This window comes from Molothrus ater, chromosome 5 (genome assembly GCF_012460135.2).
Source record: "Molothrus ater isolate BHLD 08-10-18 breed brown headed cowbird chromosome 5, BPBGC_Mater_1.1, whole genome shotgun sequence".
Lineage (NCBI taxonomy): Eukaryota > Metazoa > Chordata > Aves > Passeriformes > Icteridae > Molothrus > Molothrus ater.
In genome coordinates this window covers 1,005,778-1,023,580 of record NC_050482.2, presented here as the reverse complement: position 1 = coordinate 1,023,580, position 17,803 = coordinate 1,005,778, and the positions used below count along the sequence as shown (strand labels likewise).

Below are 17,803 nucleotides of genomic sequence, written 5' to 3'. Positions count from 1 at the left end.
AGCAGGAGCTGGGAACTCAGGATACAGGAAGGGGGATTTTCCTGGGAGCTGCCAGCCCTGTCTGTGTGCCAGGCAAGATCCAGGAGGGATCACAGTGGGATCAGAGGGATCCCATTCCCAATCCTGTTCCTGGTCCCATTCCTAATCCCACTCCCAATCCCATTCCCCATCCCAGTCCTCATTTCCTGATCCCACTCCCAATCCCATTCCCATTCCTGATCCCACTCCCATGTGAGGGTCTGGCCCCATTCCCGCTATCCCAGTAGGATTTGTTCCCAGTAGGATTTGTTCCCAGTGCCCTGGGGCCGCTGGAATTGTCCTGGCCCCTCGGGGAACTCCTGGAATCTGGGGGACAGGGCAGCCTGCAGGGAATGGCGCCTCCCTGGCTCTCCTGGAGGAAATCCGGGACGTTTCCCCTCCCCGAGGTAAAAAACCCCAAAAAATCCCAATGAAACCTCTGGATCTGAACCAGGCCAAAGGACAAACCCGGGCGCTGCTCCTGAGCTGGGGGTGACAACGGTGACACGGACAGGGCAGGAAGGGACACAGATCCCCGGGAATGCTGGAGCTGTCCAGGGGTGGATGTGTCCCCTCTGTCCCCGAACTCTGGGACAGCTCTGGTGACAAAAGTGGGGACAATGTTGGGCAGGGCTGTGGCAGGAGGGAGGATGGCACTTGGGGACACTGCCCTGTGTGGCTTTGTCACATGGGGGGACAGGGGAAGGGGACACAGAGAGGAGACAGGGACACTCACGGGGGCATGGTGCAGGGGATGGGGACACACATGGGGACAAGGGAGAGGCATGGGGACACACATGGGGACAGGATAGGGGGAGAGGGACATGCATGGGGACGGGGGGGGTGACAGGGACACATGGAGGGAGCAGGAAAAGGAGGTGAGGGGACACATGAGAGGGCAGGGGACAGCTGGAGGGGCACACCAGGGCAGGAAGGGCTTGGGGACACTGGAGAGGGCAGGAAAAGGGAATGGGGACAGGAAAAGGGGGGACAGGAAAAGGGGGATGGGGACATCCAGGGGGGACAGGAAAAGGGGGGATGGGGACATCCAGGGGGGACAGGAAAAGGGGGAGTGGGGACAGCAGCCGGAGGGGTCTGGGGACACGCAGGGGACAGGGGGAAGGGACATGGGGGCGGGCAGGGGGAGGGGGTGAGTCCCTCCTTCCGTGCCAAGGGTGACAGCGCTGTGAGCTGGCCCCGTGCCCGGCAGGAGCTGTGACCTTGTCCCCTTGTCCCCGCCCCGCTCCGGCACTGCCCCATTGTGTCCCCACCCACGCCTGGCCGGGGCAGTGCCACCGCGAGCGCCGCAGCCAGGACACCGCCTGTCCCCGTGTCCCTCTGTCCCCGTGTCCCTCTGTCCCCGTGCCGTGCTGCCGGCTCTGTCCCCGCCCGGGTCCCACAGGAAGGGACAATCCCGGTCCCGCCAAGGTGTTTCCTGCGCTCCCGATAGGGCCGGGCAGCGCGTCCGGAGCTGGCGCTGACCCCACAGCCGGGCACTGACCCTACAGCTGGCACTGACCCCAAACTGGCACTGACCCCAGAGACCCCACAGCCAGGCACTGACCCTACAGCTGGCACTGACCCCAAACTGGCACTGACCCCAGAGACCCCACAGCCAGGCACTGACCCTACAGCTGGCACTGACCCCAGAAACCCCAAAGCCAGGCACTGACCCCGGAGCCGGGCACTGATCCCAGGGCTGGCATGGACCCCAGAGTCAGGCACTGACCCCAAAACCAGGCACTGACCCCAGAGACCCCACAGCCAGGCACTGACCCCAAAGCCAGGCACTGACCCCGGAGCTGGCACGGACCCCGGAGACGCCAGAGTCGGGCACTGGCCCCGGAGCCGGACATGCCACATCCCCCCTGTCACCCGCAGTTGCCTGTGCCCACCCTGTGCCCCCTGTGCCCCGTCCCCACTGGCGGTGCCCCTGGGTCCGGTGGGAGCCCCGGGCTGTCCCCGGAGCCCTGTGCTGTGCCCTGTGCTGTCCCCTGTGCTGTCCCCTGTGAGCCCTGTGCTGTCCCCTGTGCTGTCCCCTGTGCTGTCCCCTGTGAGCCCTGTGCTGTGCCCTGTGCTGTGCCCTGTGCTGTCCCCTGTGCTGTCCCCTGTGAGCCCTGTGCTGTGCCCTGTGCTGTCCCCTGGGCGGGCAGGACGCGGCCGGGGGCGGTGGCCGGCGGGGCCGGGTGTCCCTTCCTGGCAGGAAAGGGGCCGAGCGGAGCCGCCGGGGCCGGGAGTTTCCTGCGGGATCCGGCCCCGCGGGCGCCAGCAGCGGAGCGGCCGCCGGCCGAGAGGGGTCCCGGGCCAGGTAACGGCACCGGGGGGTCCGGCGGGTCCGGCCGCCCCCCGAGCGCGGGGCTGGGGCTGCCCCGCTCCCCAGCGGGGCTGTGGGGCCGGGACCGGCGGGGCGGGAGCGCCCGGTGCCCTCGGAGGTGCCGGGGCGGTGCCGGTGCCTCGCCCCGTGGTCACCGGGCGGGTCGGCCCCGGGGTCCGGGGGGGTTCGGGGGGCACCGAGGAGGGAGCGGCGCTGCTCTCGCTGCCCGGCGCGGGGGTCGGCGCTGCCCCCCGCCCCCGCGGCTCATCCCGGGCTGGGGGGGGAGAACTCCGCGGGGCCGGCCGGGGGGTGCCGGGGGACACCGAGAAACGGGGGGGTCCGGGACGGGGGATGCGCAAGAACCGGGGAATCAGCGGGAGCTCGGGGGGGGTACCGGGACCCCCGCGGAGCCGCCGAAGTTTTTCCGTGCGCCCGCCCCTTCCGTGCGCACCGGGCTGGCCGTTGCCATGACAACTCCTAAAACTGAGCCCCGCTGCCGGCGGCGGGGGCCGAGCCCGCGGGGGATCCGCCGTGCGCGCCGCTCCCCGCCCGGCCCCGCCGCCGCCCCCGCCCCGCAACGCTCCCGCAACGCTCCCGCCCCGCTCCGCTCCGCCGCCGGCGGCCGCCGCGGCGATGGTGGCTCGGGCCGCGCCGCCCGCAGCCCCGCAGGTACCGGGAGCCACCGGGAGGCGCGGGGGATGCGCGGGGCGGGGGCGGGAGCGCGGGGGATGCTGCGGGGGCCGGCGCCGCCCCCGGAGCGTTCGGGGGCGGCGGGGATGGGCGGGAGTGGCGGGGGGGAGAGGCCGAGGCTCGGCTTTCCGCGGAACGGGGGCTGCGATGTGCCCGGGGCGCGTGGGCAGCCGAGCGCGGCGGGTCTGGGGGAGAAGAGCGGGGAACGGGGCTGGCAGCCATGGGCTCGTGCCGGGATTTTGGGGGCGGATTTTGCCGGGAACGGGAGCCGGCAGCAGGCAGAGTTCGGGGGTGGCGGCGGAGAGGGGGGGGGGGGGTCTGGCCGGGGCCTGGTGTTGGTTTTGTGGCTCTCCCGGTTGTGGTTCGGGCAGGATTGTGCGGATCTCCCCTCAAAAATCCGATTTTGTGGGTGCGGGAGCTGAAGTTGCGCAGGGAGTTCTGCCCGGCCGGGCTGGCCCGGGTCAGGAGCTGTTCCCGGCACTCGGGATTGATTTTTGGGCAGCCCTGAGCAGGGAATTCATGGGATTTATGGCATTTGTGGGGTTGGGATCCTTTCTGGGCCTCAGCTGGTGAAATCGCTCCCCGATGCCTTGGGAAAAGTGAATTTACCCCTCTCTGCTCCTCCCAGCCCGGGTTTGAGGAAGGAGATTCCAGAGCTGAGCAGGTGCAGGTCCCCTCTGGATTTCCCCTGGATAAACTTCCCTGGAAACTTCTGTCCTCCTGTCCTGTGGGTGATGGAGGCAGCAGATTCCCAAAATTCCTCCTCAGAGCTGCTCTTACATAACCCAAGGGGCTCTTTGTTCTTCCTGCACCTGCACGGGAGCCCTGGGCGAGGCCAAAGGGGCAAAAAAAGGCACCGAGGAGGGGCCTTTTATTCCCGAAAAATTATCCTGGAATGCTTTGGGTGGAAGGCAGTTTAAAGCTTATCCCCATCCACGGGCACTTTTCACCTTCCCAGGTTGCTCCAGCCTGGCCTGGGGCACCGCTGTTCTTTTGGGTTTTTTGGTGTCGCTGAGCAGCCTGAAAACCCTAAACATCCCAAGCTGTGGATAATTCCCGAATATTCTCAATATTATGGGAATTCTGGCGTGAACCGCCCCGGCCCGAGCCGCCCGTGTTTGGGGCTGTGCTGCTCGCTCGTGCTCTGGGGGGGGGGACGGGGAACACAAAACCACCCAAAACCGCCCGAACCCCCCCCAAAACGGCTGTGGAGCACTCCCAGCAGAGCCGAGCAGCCCGCCCTACACTACGGAACGTTCTGCCGAGATTTCCAGCCCCTAAAAATTCCCAGCGCTGCCTCCCCCGCGCGGCACCACGTGCGGGCGGCCAGGCACGTGTGGAGCGCGAGTGCGGGGAGGGGACACGGCCGGGGGGGCTGCGAGGGCCCCCCTTCCCGGCTCCCGCCTTCCTGGGATGCAGCCCGGGCTCCTTTTCCCATCTCCTGCATTCCAGGGATGCAGCCCGGGCCCCCCTTCCCATCCCTCAGTGTTCCAGGGATGCAGCCCAGGCTCCTTTTCCCATCTGCTGCATTTCAGGGAAGCAGCCCAAGCTCCTTTTCCTCTCTCCTGTATTCCAGGGATGCAGCCCAGGCTCCTCTTCCCATCTCTCAGTGTTCCAGGGATGCAGCCCGGGCTCCTTCTCCCATTTTTCATTATTCCGGGGGAGAATTTTGGACTCCTCTCCTCTCCTCTCCTCTCCTCTCCTCTCCTCTCCTCTCCTCTCCTCTCCTCTCCTCTCCTCTCCTCTCCTCTCCTCTCCTCTCCTCTCCTCTCCTCTCCTCTCCTCTCCTCTCCTCTCCTCTCCTCTCCTCTCCTCTCCTCTCCTCCTCAACCCGGGTTCCTTTTCCCATCCCTCCATGTTCCAGGGATTTGGCCCGGGTTCCTTCTTCAATCTCTTGGTGTTCCAGGGAAGCAGCCCAGGCTCCTTCTCCCATCTTTCATTATTCCAGGGGAGAATTTTGGACTTCTCCTCTCCTCTTCTCCATTCCAGGGATGCAGCCCAGGCTCCTTTTCCCTCCCTCAGTGTTCTAGGGAGCAGCCCAGGCTCCCTTTCCCATCTCTTGGCATTCCAAGGAAGCAGCCCAGGCTCATTTTCCTCCCTCCTGTGTTCCAGGGAAGCATCCTGGATTCCCTTTCCCCTGTCCCAGTGCTCCAGGGAGGCATCCTGGGCTCTCCCAGTGTTCCAAGGGAGCAGCTGGGACTCCCCCTCTCCTCTCCTCTATTCCAGGGATGCATCCTGGGCTCCCCTTCCTGCTTCTCCGTGTTCCAGGCTCCTCTTCCCTCCTGTCCTGCATCCCAAGGGAACAGCCTGAACTCTCCTTTCCCCTCTCATATTCCAGGGAAGCAGCCTGGGCTCCCCCTCTCCTCTCACAGTTTCCAGGGATGCATCCTGTGTTTCCCTTTCCCATCTCTTGCTGTTCCAGGCTCCTCTTCCCTTCTTTCCTGTATTCCAGGAGAACAGCCTGAACTCCCCTTCTCCTCTCCTGCATTCCAGGGAGCAGCCCAGGATCCTTTTCCCTCTCCCAGTGTTCCAGGAGCCATCCTGGGTTCCCCTTTCCCTCTCCCAGTGTTCCAGGAGCCATCCTGTGCTTCCTTTCCCTCTCTGTGTTCCAGGAACCATCCTGTGCTTCCCTTTCCTCTCCCAGTGTTCCAGGAGCCATCCTGGGTTCCCCTTTCCCTCTCCCAGTGTTCCAGGAGCCATCCTGGGTTCCCCTTTCCCTCTCCCAGTGTTCCAGGAGCCATCCTGTGCTTCCTTTCCCTCTCCCAGTGTTCCAGGAGCCATCCTGGGTTCCCCTTTCCCTCTCCCAGTGTTCCAGGAGCCATCCTGTGCTTCCTTTCCCTCTCTGTGTTCCAGGAACCATCCTGGGTTCCCTTTTCCCTCTCCCAGTGTTCCAGGAGCCATCCTGGGTTCCCCTTTTCCCTCTCTCTGTGTTCCAGGAGCCATCCTGGGTTCCCCTTTCCTCTCCCAGTGTTCCAGGAGCCATCCTGGGTTCCCCTTTTCCCTTTCTCACTGTTCCAGGAGCCATCCTGGGTTCCCCTTTCCCTCTCTCAGTGTTCCAGGAGCCATCCTGTGCTTCTCTTTCCTCTCCCAGTGTTCCAGGAGCCATCCTGGGTTCCCCTTTCCTCTCTCACTGTTCCAGGAGCCATCCTGGGTTCCCCTTTCCTCTCCCAGTGTTCCGGGAGCCATCCTGGGTTCCCCTTTCCCTCTCTCACTGTTCCAGGAGCCATCCTGTGCTTCCTTTCCCTCTCTGTGTTCCAGGAACCATCCTGGGTTCCCCTTTTCCCTCTCTCACTGTTCCAGGAGCCATCCTGGGTTCCCCTTTTCCCTCTCTCACTGTTCCAGGAGCCATCCTGGGTTCCCCTTTCCTCTCTCCGTGTTCCAGGCTCCTCTCCCCCCCCTCTCCTGTATCCCAAGGGAACAGCTTGGACTCCCCTTTTTCCCTCTCCCATGTTCCAGGGGAGCACCCTGGGCTCCCTTTCCCTCTCCTGCATCCCAAGGGAGCAGCTTGGGCTCCCCCTCTCCTCTCGCAGTGTTCCAGGGATGCAGCCTGGGCTTCCCTTTCCCACCTCCCTCCCAGTGTTCCAGGGAAGCATCCTGGGCTCTCCCAGTGTTCCTGGGAGCAGCTGGGACTCCCCCTCTCCTCTCCATGTTCCAGGCAAGCAGCCCAGGCTCCTTTGTCATCTCCTGGTGTTCCAGGAGCCATCCTGTGCTTCCCTTTCCTCTCTCCGTGTTCCAGGCTCCTCTTCCCGCCCTCTCCTGCATCCCAAGGGAACAGCTTGAACTCTCCCTCCCCTCTCATATTCCAGGGAGCAGCCTGGGCTTCCCCTTCTCCTCCCTCAGTGTTCCAGGGACGCATCCTGGGTTCTTTCCTTCTTCCAGGGAGGCTTCTCTTCCCTCTCCCAGTGTTCCAGGGAAGCAGTCTGGGCTTCCTGTCCCCACTCTCGGTGTTCCAGGGGAAAACCTGGGCTCCCTTTCCCATCTTTTGGTGTTCCAGGGGAAAACCTGGGCTCCCTTTCCCATCTTTTGGTATTCCAGGGGAAAACTTGGGCTCCTTTTCCCACCTTTTGGTGTTCCAGGGGAAAACCAGGGCTCCCTTTCCCATCTTTTGGTATTCCAGGGGAAAACTTGGGCTCCTTTTCCCATCTTTTGGTGTTCCAGGGGAAAACCTGGGCTCCCTTTCCCATCTCTCAGTGTTCCAGGCTCCCCTTCCCTTCTCTCCTGCATTCCTGGGAAGCAGCCTGGGCTCCCTTTCCCCTCTCCTGCATTCCAGATGGGAATTCTGTTCTCCCCTTCCCCTCTCCATTATTCCAGATGGGAATTCTGTTCTCCCCTTCCCCTCTCCATTATTCCAGAGGGGAATTCTGTTCTCCCCTTCCCCTCTCCATTATTCCAGAGGGGAATTCTGTTCTCCCCTTCCCCTCTGTGGCCGTGATGGATTTGGGGTGCAGCTCAGGGATTCGTGTTCAGTGGGGCAGCTCCCGGATTTTCCATGGAAAAGCCGTGGCTGGAGGGTCCTTGGAGCACTCCAGGCCCTCTGTGCACGGGAGGAAAATTGGGAATTGGGATGGGCAGAACCATCTTCCTGTCCTCTTCCTGCTCCGTGCCTGCTGGGATCTGCTGCTCCAGCTCTTCCCGGCTGGAGCTGTGGGGTTCAGTGGGAACTGTGAGGTGGAATTCCCTGAATTCCTAAATTCCCTGAATTCCCCAAATTCCCTGACTCCCCTGAATCCCCAAATCCCCTGGCTTCACTCAATGCCCCAAATCCCCTGAATCCCTGAATTCACTTGGAGCTGGAGCACAGGGAGAGGGTCCCATCCTCTTCCTGCTCTGTGCCCAATGGGATGTGCTGCTCCAGGACCACGAGGAGCTGTGGGATGGAGTGGGGACCTGTGGGGTGGAATTCCATGAATCCCCCAAAATCCCTGAATCCCCCAAATCCCCTGACTCCCTAAATCCCCTGACTCCCCCAAATCAAATCTCTGAATTCCCTGAACCCCCAAAATCCCTGAATCCTCTGAATTCCCTGACTCCCCTGAATCTCTGAATTCCCTGAATCCCCTGACTCCCCATAATCCCCCGAATTCCCTGAGTCCTCTGAATTCCCTGACTCCCCCAAATTCCCTGAATTCCCTGAATCCCTGACTCCCCATAACCTCTGAATTCCTTGCATCCCCTGAATTCCCTGAATCCTCTGAATCCCTCAGTTCCTGACTCTCCTGAATTCCCTGAATCCCCCAAATTCCCTGACTCCCTAAATCCCCTGACTCCCCCAAATCTCTGAATTCCCTGAACCCCTAAATTCTCTGCATCCCTGAATCTTCTGAACCCCCTGACTCCCCTGAATTCCCCCAACCCTGGACTCCCCATAATCTCTGAATTCCTTGCATTCCCTGAATTCCCTGAATCCTCTGATTCCCCCAAATTCCCTGAATCCCCCAAATTCCCTGCATCTTTGAATCCTCTGAATTCCCTGACTCCCCCGAGTCTCTGAATTCCCTGAACCCCCGAATCCCCCAAATCCCTGTATCCCCTGACTTCCCTGAAACCCCTGAATCCCCCAAATCCCTGAATCCCGACTGCTCCGAATCCCTCAATCCCTGACTCCCCTGAACCCCCCAATTCCCTGACTCCCTTGAATCCCTGACTTCCCTGAATCCTGTGAATCCCTCAATCCCCAACTCCCCTGAATTTCCTGAACCCCCAAATTTCCTGAATCCCCTGAAATCCCTGAATCCCCCGATCTCCCCGAATCCCTCAATTCCCGAATTCCCGACTCCCCGAGCTCCCTCCCCCCGGCACGGCGGAGCAGGAGCGGGAGGCCGCAGCTAAAAGGAGCACAAAGAGTAAATTGCCACCATCCCACTCCCGGAGGCAGCGCAGCTCTGTCACCGCTGTCACCGCTGTCACTGTGACAACGGGCACGGCTCGGGGGCAGGCGGAGCCCGCGTGGGCCGCGCCCGCGGTGACACCGCCGTGACAGCGCCACACTGGGGACAGCGCCGCAGCGGGGACAGCGCCACACTGGGGACAGTGCCACAGCGGGGACAGTGGCACACTGGGGAGAGTGCCACAGCGGGGACAGTGGCACACTGGGGAGAGTGCCACAGCGGGGACAGTGGCACACTGGGGAGAGTGCCACAGCGGGGACAGTGCCACAGCGGGGACAGTGCCACAGCGGGGACAGTGGCACACTGGGGAGAGTGCCACAGCGGAGACAGTGCCACAGCGGGGACAGTGCCACAGCGGGGACAGTGGCACACTGGGGACAGTGCCACAGCGGGGACAGTGGCACACTGGGGACAGTGCCACAGCGGGGACAGTGGCACACTGGGGAGAGTGCCACAGCGGGGACAGTGCCACAGCGGGGACAGTGCCACAGTGGGGACAGTGGCACACTGGGGACAGTGCCACAGCGGGGACAGTGGCACACTGGGGACAGTGCCACAGCGGGGACAGTGGCACACTGGGGAGAGTGCCACAGCGGGGACAGTGCCACAGCGGGGACAGTGCCACAGTGGGGACAGTGGCACACTGGGGACAGTGCCACAGCGGGGACAGTGGCACACTGGGGAGAGTGGCACACTGGGGACAGTGCCACAGCGGGGACAGTGGCACACTGGGGAGAGTGCCACAGCGGGGACAGTGCCACAGCGGGGACAGTGGCACACTGGGGAGAGTGCCACACTGGGGCCAGTGGCACACTGGGGAGAGTGCCACACTGGGGACAGTGCCACAGCGGGGACAGTGGCACACTGGGGAGAGTGCCACAGCGGGGACAGTGGCACACTGGGGAGAGTGCCACACTGGGGACAGTGCCACAGCGGAGACAGTGCCACAGCGGGGACAGTGCCACAGCGGGGACAGTGCCCCACTGGGGAGAGTGCCACACTGGGGACAGTGCCACAGCGGGGACAGTGCCCCACTGGGGCCAGTGCCACACTGGGGACAGTGGCACACTGGGGACAGTGCCCCACTGGGGACAGTGCCACAGCGGGGACAGTGGCACAGTGGGGACAGTGCCACAGCGGGGACAGTGCCACAGCGGCTCGGGCAGGGACAGCCCTGGGGACAGCGAGGGGCAGTGGTGGCAGTGGGTGACAGTGGGTGCCAGGCCAGGTGGCAGCTGTGGCAGAGGGTGGCAGTGGGTGACAGCGGGTGGCAGCAGTGACAGTGGGTGCCAGGCCTGGTGGCAGTGGTTGCAGAGGGTGACAGCAAGTGACAGAGGGTGGCACTGGCCAGACCTGATGGCAGCGGGTGACAGAGAGTGGCAGTGGCCAGGTCTGGGGACAGCAGGGGGCAATGGTGGCAGCATGTGGCAGAGTGGCAGTGGGTGCCAAGCTGGGTGGCAGCATGTGGCGGAGGATGGTGGAGGATGGCACAGGCCAGGCCTGGGGACAGAGGGTGGCAGTGGTGGCAGAGGGTGGCAGTGGCCAGGCCAGGTGGCAGTGGGTGTCAGCAGGTGACAGAGGATGGTACTGGCCAGGTAGTGGGTGGCAGAGGGTGACAGTGGCTGACAAAGGGTGGCAGAGGGTGGCACTGGCGGACAAAGGGTGACAGAGGGTAGCAGTGGCCAGGCCTGGTGGCAGCGGGTGACAGAGGCTTTCAGAGGGTGGCAGCGGGTGGCACTGGCCAGGCCTGGTGGCAGCGAGAGGCCGTGTCAGGCCTGGTGGCAGCGTGTGGCCGTGTCAGGCCTGGTGGCAGTGGGTGACAGAGGCTTTCAGAGGGTGGCAGCGGGTGGCACTGGCCAGGCCTGGTGGCAGCGGGTGGCACTGGCCAGGCCTGGTGGCAGCGAGAGGCCGTGTCAGGCCTGGTGGCAGCGTGTGGCCGTGTCGGGCCTGGTGGCAGTGGGTGGCACTGGCCAGGCCTGGTGGCAGCGTGTGGCCGTGTCAGGCCTGGTGGCAGCAGGTGGCACTGGCCCGGCCGCCAGGCTGGCGCTGGGGACAGCAGGGACGCGCTCCAGGGTAACCCGAGCAGGGAGCGGCCGATTCCTCCCTCATGAAATATTGAGGGCCCTGGCGGCTCGGTGGCACCGGGGTGGCCCTGGCGCGGGACTCGGGGACAAACGGGGCCGGGCGGGGCCTGGGGGTGGCAGCGCGGCTTCGGCGGGGCTGGGTCCCAGGGGGCACCCCACAGACACCCCCTGCACCCCACAGACACCACCTGTACCCCACAGACAGTTCCTGTACCCCACAGACAGCTCCTGCACCCCACAGACACCCCCTGTACCCCACAGACAGTTCCTGTACCCCACAGACACCCCCTGCACCCCACAGACACCCCCTGTACCCCACAGACAGTTCCTGTACCCCACAGACACCTCCTGTACCCCATAGACACCCCCTGCACCCCACAGACAGCTCCTGCACCCCACAGACACCCCCTGTACCCCACAGACAGTTCCTGTACCCCACAGACACCCCCTGTACCCCACAGACGCCTCCTGCACCCCACAGACACCCCCTGTACCCCACAGACAGCTCCTGTACCCCACAGTGGGGCTGGGGGTCATGGTCCTGCACAGCCCCAGCTGGGAGGGGATGGTGCTGTGGGGGGCACTTTCTGGGAATCCCAGAATCCCCAAATCCCAGAATCCCCAAATCCCAGAATCCGGGATTTCAGAATCCCGGAACACCCGAACCCAAGAATCCCAGAACCCACAATCCCCAAATCCCAAAATTTCAGAATCCAGGATTCTGGAACACCAGAAGCCCATAATCCAAAATCCCATATTCCCACAATCACAGAATCCCAGAACCCCAGGTTCCAGAGCCCCAGAACCCCACAATCCAGAACCCCAGAATCCCAGATCCCAGAACTCCAGAAACCTGCAATCCCATAATCCAGAACCCTAGACCTGAGAATCCCAGAATCCAAAACCCCCAAATCCCTGAACCCCACAATCCCAGAATCCCAAATCCCATTTTCCCACAATCCCAGAATTCCAGAACCCAGATCTCAGAATTGTTTATGTTGGAAAAAATCCCTCCAAGGTCACCGACCCCAACCCGTGCCTGTTCCCCACCTTGTCCCCAACCCAGATCCCTGAGTGCCACATCCAGGAATTCCTGGGACACCTCCAGGGATGGGGACCCCAACACTTCCCTGGGAATCCCATCCCAAATTCCGGTGGAATTTTCACGCTGGGATGAGAAGCACCAAGAGACCCCCATGGGTTTGGGTTCGGTGCCGGGCACCAAAAACCCCAAAAATGGATTTTGGGGTCGGGGCTGTCTCCCACCCCATCCCTTGGGAAGGGCTGGCATTCCTGCCCTTTTTTCGGGAATGATTTCAGCTTCCAGGCCTGGATCTCTCTGCTTTTTCTGGAAACCCTCCGGGGAGCGGCAAGAATGGCCGGAAGCGCCGTGGGGCGGCCGTTCCTTTCCCTTCCCTCCCGCAGGAAATGCCCGCGGCCCTTCCCGGCCCCGCAGCCGCGTCCCCGGGATGCTCCCGGCTGGAACGGGGGCTGCAGCTCCCGGAGAGCCCAGGAGCCCGGGATGAGCCCTTCCCGCGGTGATTCCCGAGCCTTTGGAGGGTCCCTGGGGGATCCCGTTGGGATGGGAGATCCCGGAGCTCTCCCTGGTGTCACCGCCAGCCCCAGGGGACCTTGGGGACAGTGGGATGGCAGCGGGAGGTGACAATTTTTCCAAATCCGTGGATGAGTTTGGTTTTCCCAGAAAAACTGGGGCTGGTTTGGGTTTTTTTTTCCACAGGAATTTTCTGGAAAAATGTGAGGGTTGGGATGGGAGCAAGAATCCCAGGATCCAGGATCCTTGGGAGTGTGAGGGTTGGGATGGGATCAAGAATCCCAGGATCCTTTAGGAATGTGCGGGTTGGGATGCGAAGAAGAATCCCAGAACTCAGAATCCTCTGGAATGTCAGGGTTGGGATGGGAACAAGAATTCTAAAACCCAGGATCCTTTGGGATTTGAGGGTTGGGATGGGAGCAAGAATCTCAGGATCCAGGATTCCTGAGAATGTGAGGATTGGGATGAGAACAAGAATTTCAGGATCCTTGGGAACGTGAGGGGTTGAGATGGGAACAACAAACCCAGAATCCTCAGGAATGTGAGGGTTGGGATAGGAACAAGAATTCCAAAACCCAGAATCCTTTGGGATTTGAGGGTTGGGATGGGAACAAGAATCCCAGGATCCAGGATCTTTGGGAATGCCAGGGTTGGGATCCTGACGGCTGCAAAACTCCTGGATCTCTGGCACAATTCATTCCCCGTGCCGAGTTGAATTTCTTGGGGCCAGTGAAAAACTCTGGAATCTTTTCCCTCCCATTCCCAGGAGAATCTCCTCCTGCCAGCATCCCATTTCTCTTCCCGGCGCCTCTGGAATCCCTGGATACGCGTTCCCAGGGCTGGAATTCCAGCCGGGCCTCACCTGAGCCCTGAAGGGGGCTGGAGAGCAGGAAAATCCCTCCCGGTGCTGCCGTGATCCCCGGAGCCCCCCCGGCAGCGCCTCCCCCTCCGGAACCTCTGGATCCGGCTGGGAATTCTCTCCTTGGCGCTTCCTGCCAGGCAGGGAAGCGTTTCCTCCTCCCCTTCAGCGCCGGATCCCACGGGATTTTCCGCTCCTGCTCAGGATGTCACGGCTCTTATCTCACTCCCCTCTCCTCTCCCAAGTCCCGAGGCGCCAATTCCGCCTTTTCCTCCCCCTTCCTGCGAGTTCTCCTCGCCCTTTGGCCGCTCTTCCCGCCCGTTTTGGGTTTTCCTGGGATTTGTGTTTTATGGGGAGCTCAGGCTGGGAAGGCCTGGGCTGCTCCCAGCCCTTGCCTGGCTCTGGAGCAGCCAAAATCCGGGATTTTGGGGGGTTGCCTGTGGGGGTGTTCTCCCTCATCCCAAAACCAGGATTCGCTCGGGGAGCTTGGATGTCCCTGCAGGCAGAGCATTCCCTGGATATTCCCAGGAACCTTTCCGTAGGTCCTGCACAAACCCCAGTGCCACTTCCCTGTCCCCAGGAGCGTCCCCTGCGCCGGTCCAGCCGGTGACAGCTCCAGCCCCTCGGGAATTCCGCCAGCGTCATTTTCCACACCAGCCGCGACTTTTCCAGGTGCAGGAAGGAGGAGACCTTGGGAAACATTCCCAGGATTCCGGCCAGGCACCTGCGTGGTGCTCCAGGGGTTTTGGGGCACAAAGGGCGCCCCAGGCACGGCCCTTTCCCCCTTTTTTCCCCCTTTTTTCCCCTTTTTTCCCCCTTTTCCCCCCCTTTCCCGGCTGGCAGCAGCTGCGGCGCTCGGAGAATTCCCAAGCCATGCATTTTTAATTCCCTAAGAACCAGCAGCCATTTCAGCGCCCGCCCCGAGCGCGGCTTTGGCGGCGGCGAGCGGCCCCAGAGGCTCCCTGGATGCTCCCATTCCCTGGATGCCCTTCCCGAATCTCCGGGCTGGAGGTGGGCGCTGGCCCCGAGGAGCAAGGAAAAGGGGCGACCCCTGAGGGAGGATGGGAGTGAGCCGGGAGAGGATCCCGCTGATCCAGGGTGGGAAAAGTGCAGGATCCCACTGGTCTGGGGTGGGAAAAGTGTGGGAAGAACCCCATTGATCTATGGTGGGATCGGTGCTGGGGGATTCCCACTGATCTGGGGTGGGAAAAGTGGAGGAGAATCCCACTGATCCAGGCTGGGAAAAGTGCTGGAAGATCCTACTGATCCAGGCTGGGAAAAGTGGAGGATCCCACTGATCCTGAGTGGGATCAATGCTGGAATATCCCACTGATCCAGGCTGGGGAAAGTGGAGGATCCCACTGATTTGGGGTGGGAAAATTGTGGGAAGAATCCCATTGATCTATGGTGGGATCAGTGCTGGAGGATTCCCACTGGGAAAAGTGAAGGATTCCACTGATCCAGAGTGGGAAAAGTGGAGGATCCCACTGATTTGGGGTGGGAAAAGTGCTGGAGGATTCCCACTGATCCAGGATGGGAAAAGTGCAGGAAGAACCCCAGGGTGGGATTGATGCTGGAGAATCCTCGTTTACTAAGGGTGGGAAAAGTCCTGGAAGAGCTTGATCCAGAGTGGGAATGGTGCTGGAGGATCCCACTGATTTGGGGTGGGAAAAGTGGAGGATCCCATTGATCCAGGGTGGGATTGGTGCTGGAGGATCCCACTGATCCAGGGTGGGAGAAGCATCCATGAGCCAGGTTCCTGCATCCCTCTCCCTGATCCCTGGGATGTTCCCTGGAGCTCTTGCTGGGACAGCCCAGGATAAGGACGGGATCCTGTGTTGGGCATTCTCGGGATAAGGACGGGTTTGTGAGCCAGGAATTCTCAGGATAAGGATGTGCTCCTGTGTCAGGAATTCTCAGGATAAGGATGGGTTTGTGTGTCAGGAATTCTCAGAGCTCGGAATTTTGACTTCCTTGTGACACCAGCGGTGCCCTTCCCTGTCCCTGCTGTCCCTTTCCTGGGAATTCTCCCATTCCCTCCCTCCTGCCACCCGCGGTGCCCACGGATGCATTCCCGGCGCTGCCATTCCCGGGAATGCTCTGACGTGTCCCCTCTGTCCCCGCAGGTGGATGAGGAGGGAGCGCTGTGAGCCCGGCCCGTGACTCTCCTGCCAGGTGAGCCTGGCCCTGCGATCCAGCCGGGAATTCGGGCTGGGAATGGCCCTGGGGTGGGGGATCCAGCTGGAAATGGCCCTGGGATGGGGAATCCATCTGGGAATGTGGGCTGGGAATGGCCCTGGGACAGGGGATCCAGCCAGGAATGGCCCTGGGGTGGGGAATCCAGCTGGGAATGGCCCTGGGGTGGGCGATCCAGTTAGAAATATGGGCTGGGAATGGCCCTGGGGGATCCAGCCAGGAATGCTGGCCGGGGATGGTCCTGGAGTGGGGGATGGCCCTGGGATGGGGGATCCAGCTGGGAATGGCCCTAAGGCCAGGGATCCAGCCGGGAATGCTGGCCAGGAATGGCCCTGCAGCCCCTGGGGTGGGGGATCCAGCTGGAACTCTGGGGGATCAGGGGTGGGAGATGGGGACGGGAATGGGAAAAACTGGGAAAGGGTGGCGGGGCTCGGAGCAGTCCCATTCCAGGAATGGGAATGGGGAAAGCCTGGGAAAAACTGGGAAAGGCTGGAAAAGGCTGGCAGGGCTCAGAGCAGTCCTGGCTCAGGTGTGGAGAGTTGAGGGCAGGAATGGGAATGGGAAAAGTTGGGAAAACTGGGAAAGGCTGGAAAGGCTCTGAGCAGTGCTGGCTGTGAGCAAGGCAGGAGCAGCTGTGGCTCTGGGATGTGCCATCAGCAGGAAAATCCCATGGGAATGTGGCTGGGCAGGGCCCCCCAGGAAATCCCATGGGAATGTGGCTGGGCAGGGCCCCCCAGAGCCGTGGGGCTTCTCCCGGACCCTTTGGAAGCTCCGGCTGCCCCTGGCACCGGTGGCACTGGGATGGGGACAGGGAGGGGACAGATGTCCCATGGAGGTGACCAAGGAAAAGTGTCCGGATCCTCCTGATCCAAACCCTCCCTCCAGAGGGGGTTTTTCCTTAGGGATTTTCCCAATCTCTGTCCCGACCTCTTCCTGTGGCCCTTGGAGCTCCTCTGTTCCTGGAAAAGATCCTGATCCTGATCCCCATCCCGATCAACCCAGATCCAAATCCCAATCCCGATCCTGATCCCAACCTCAACCCCAATCCCAATCCTGATCTCAGTCCTGATCCCAATCCTAATCCCAGTCCCAAACCAGCCCCAGGACCTGCTGCTTTTCCCATCTGGAGCCATTCCTGGTGCTGGGAATCATCAGGATTTGGGATTCCAGCTCCTGTCCCTGGGCTGATCCCATCCCATCCCATCCCATCCCATCCCATCCCATCCCCATCCCATCCCAGGGATGAGCTGGGAATTCCCACAGGGACACCTCAGGAGCTCTCCCGGCCCCTTCCCTGCCTGTGCCAGGCTTTGGGATGAAATCCTGGGAACCGGGGGTCAAACCAAGGAACAGGAATTCCAGAGGAGCCCAGGGGGCTTCTCCCGGCTCCAGCCTCATCCCAGAACCTCGGGAATGCACTTCCAGCGCTTTATTCCCGACCATTTCCAACCATTCCAAGCCACTCCAAACCATTCAAATCCCCGTTTTCCCACTCTGGGCGCTGCAGGCGCTTCCCTGCCGGCTGTGGGAGGGAACGCGGGAACGTGGGAACGCGGGAACGTGAGAATGCGGGAATGTGGGAGCTTTCCCAAGCTGTTCTCCCTCTGGAATGCGCGTCTGGAGTCTCCCGCTGGTGCCAGACTCGAGGGATGCCGTGGTGGGGTGACAGCGCCGTTCCCTGATTCCCTGGATTTCTCTGTAATTCCTGGGATTTCTTCCTGCTTCCCAGAATTTCTCCTTGATTCCTGAGATTTTGCCCCAGTTTCCAGAATTTCTCAGGGATTCCCTGGATTTCTCCCCGCTTCCCAGAACTTCTCCCCCACTTGCTGGGATTTCCCCCTGATTCCCAGGATTTCTCTGTGATTTCCAGAATTCCTCCCCAGTTCCTGGGGTTTCTCCCCAACTCCTGCTATTTCTCCTTGATTCCTGGGGTTTTATCCCGATTCCCAGAATTTCTCTGTGATTCCCAGAATTTCTCCCTCATTTCCAGAATTTCTCTGTAATTCCTGGGATTTCTCTGTAATTCCCAGATTTCCCCCTGATTCCTGGGATTCCTCCCTGATTCCCATGATTTCTCCTCGATTTCTGGGATTTTGCCCCAATTCCTAGAATTTTTCCACGATTCCTAGAATTTATCCTCAATTCCCACCATTTCTCCGTGACTCCCAGAATTTCTCCCTAAATCCCGTAATTTCTCCCTGA

The 17,803-nt window shown here is 61.6% G+C and overlaps 1 protein-coding gene across 4 annotated transcripts in view; it reads left to right on the top strand.

The window, feature by feature from the left end:
- Window positions 1-2,929: 2,929 nt before the first annotated feature.
- Window positions 2,930-17,803, top strand: part of SHANK3 (SH3 and multiple ankyrin repeat domains 3) — a 164,735-nt gene continuing 149,861 nt past the window's right edge. For all 4 annotated transcript variants that reach the window (XR_008508403.1, XM_054514833.1, XM_054514835.1 and 1 more), the window contains exons 1-2: window positions 2,930-3,001; window positions 15,532-15,580. The gene's annotated coding sequence lies outside the window, so the exon portion shown is untranslated. The remainder of the gene's footprint in view (window positions 3,002-15,531; window positions 15,581-17,803) is intronic.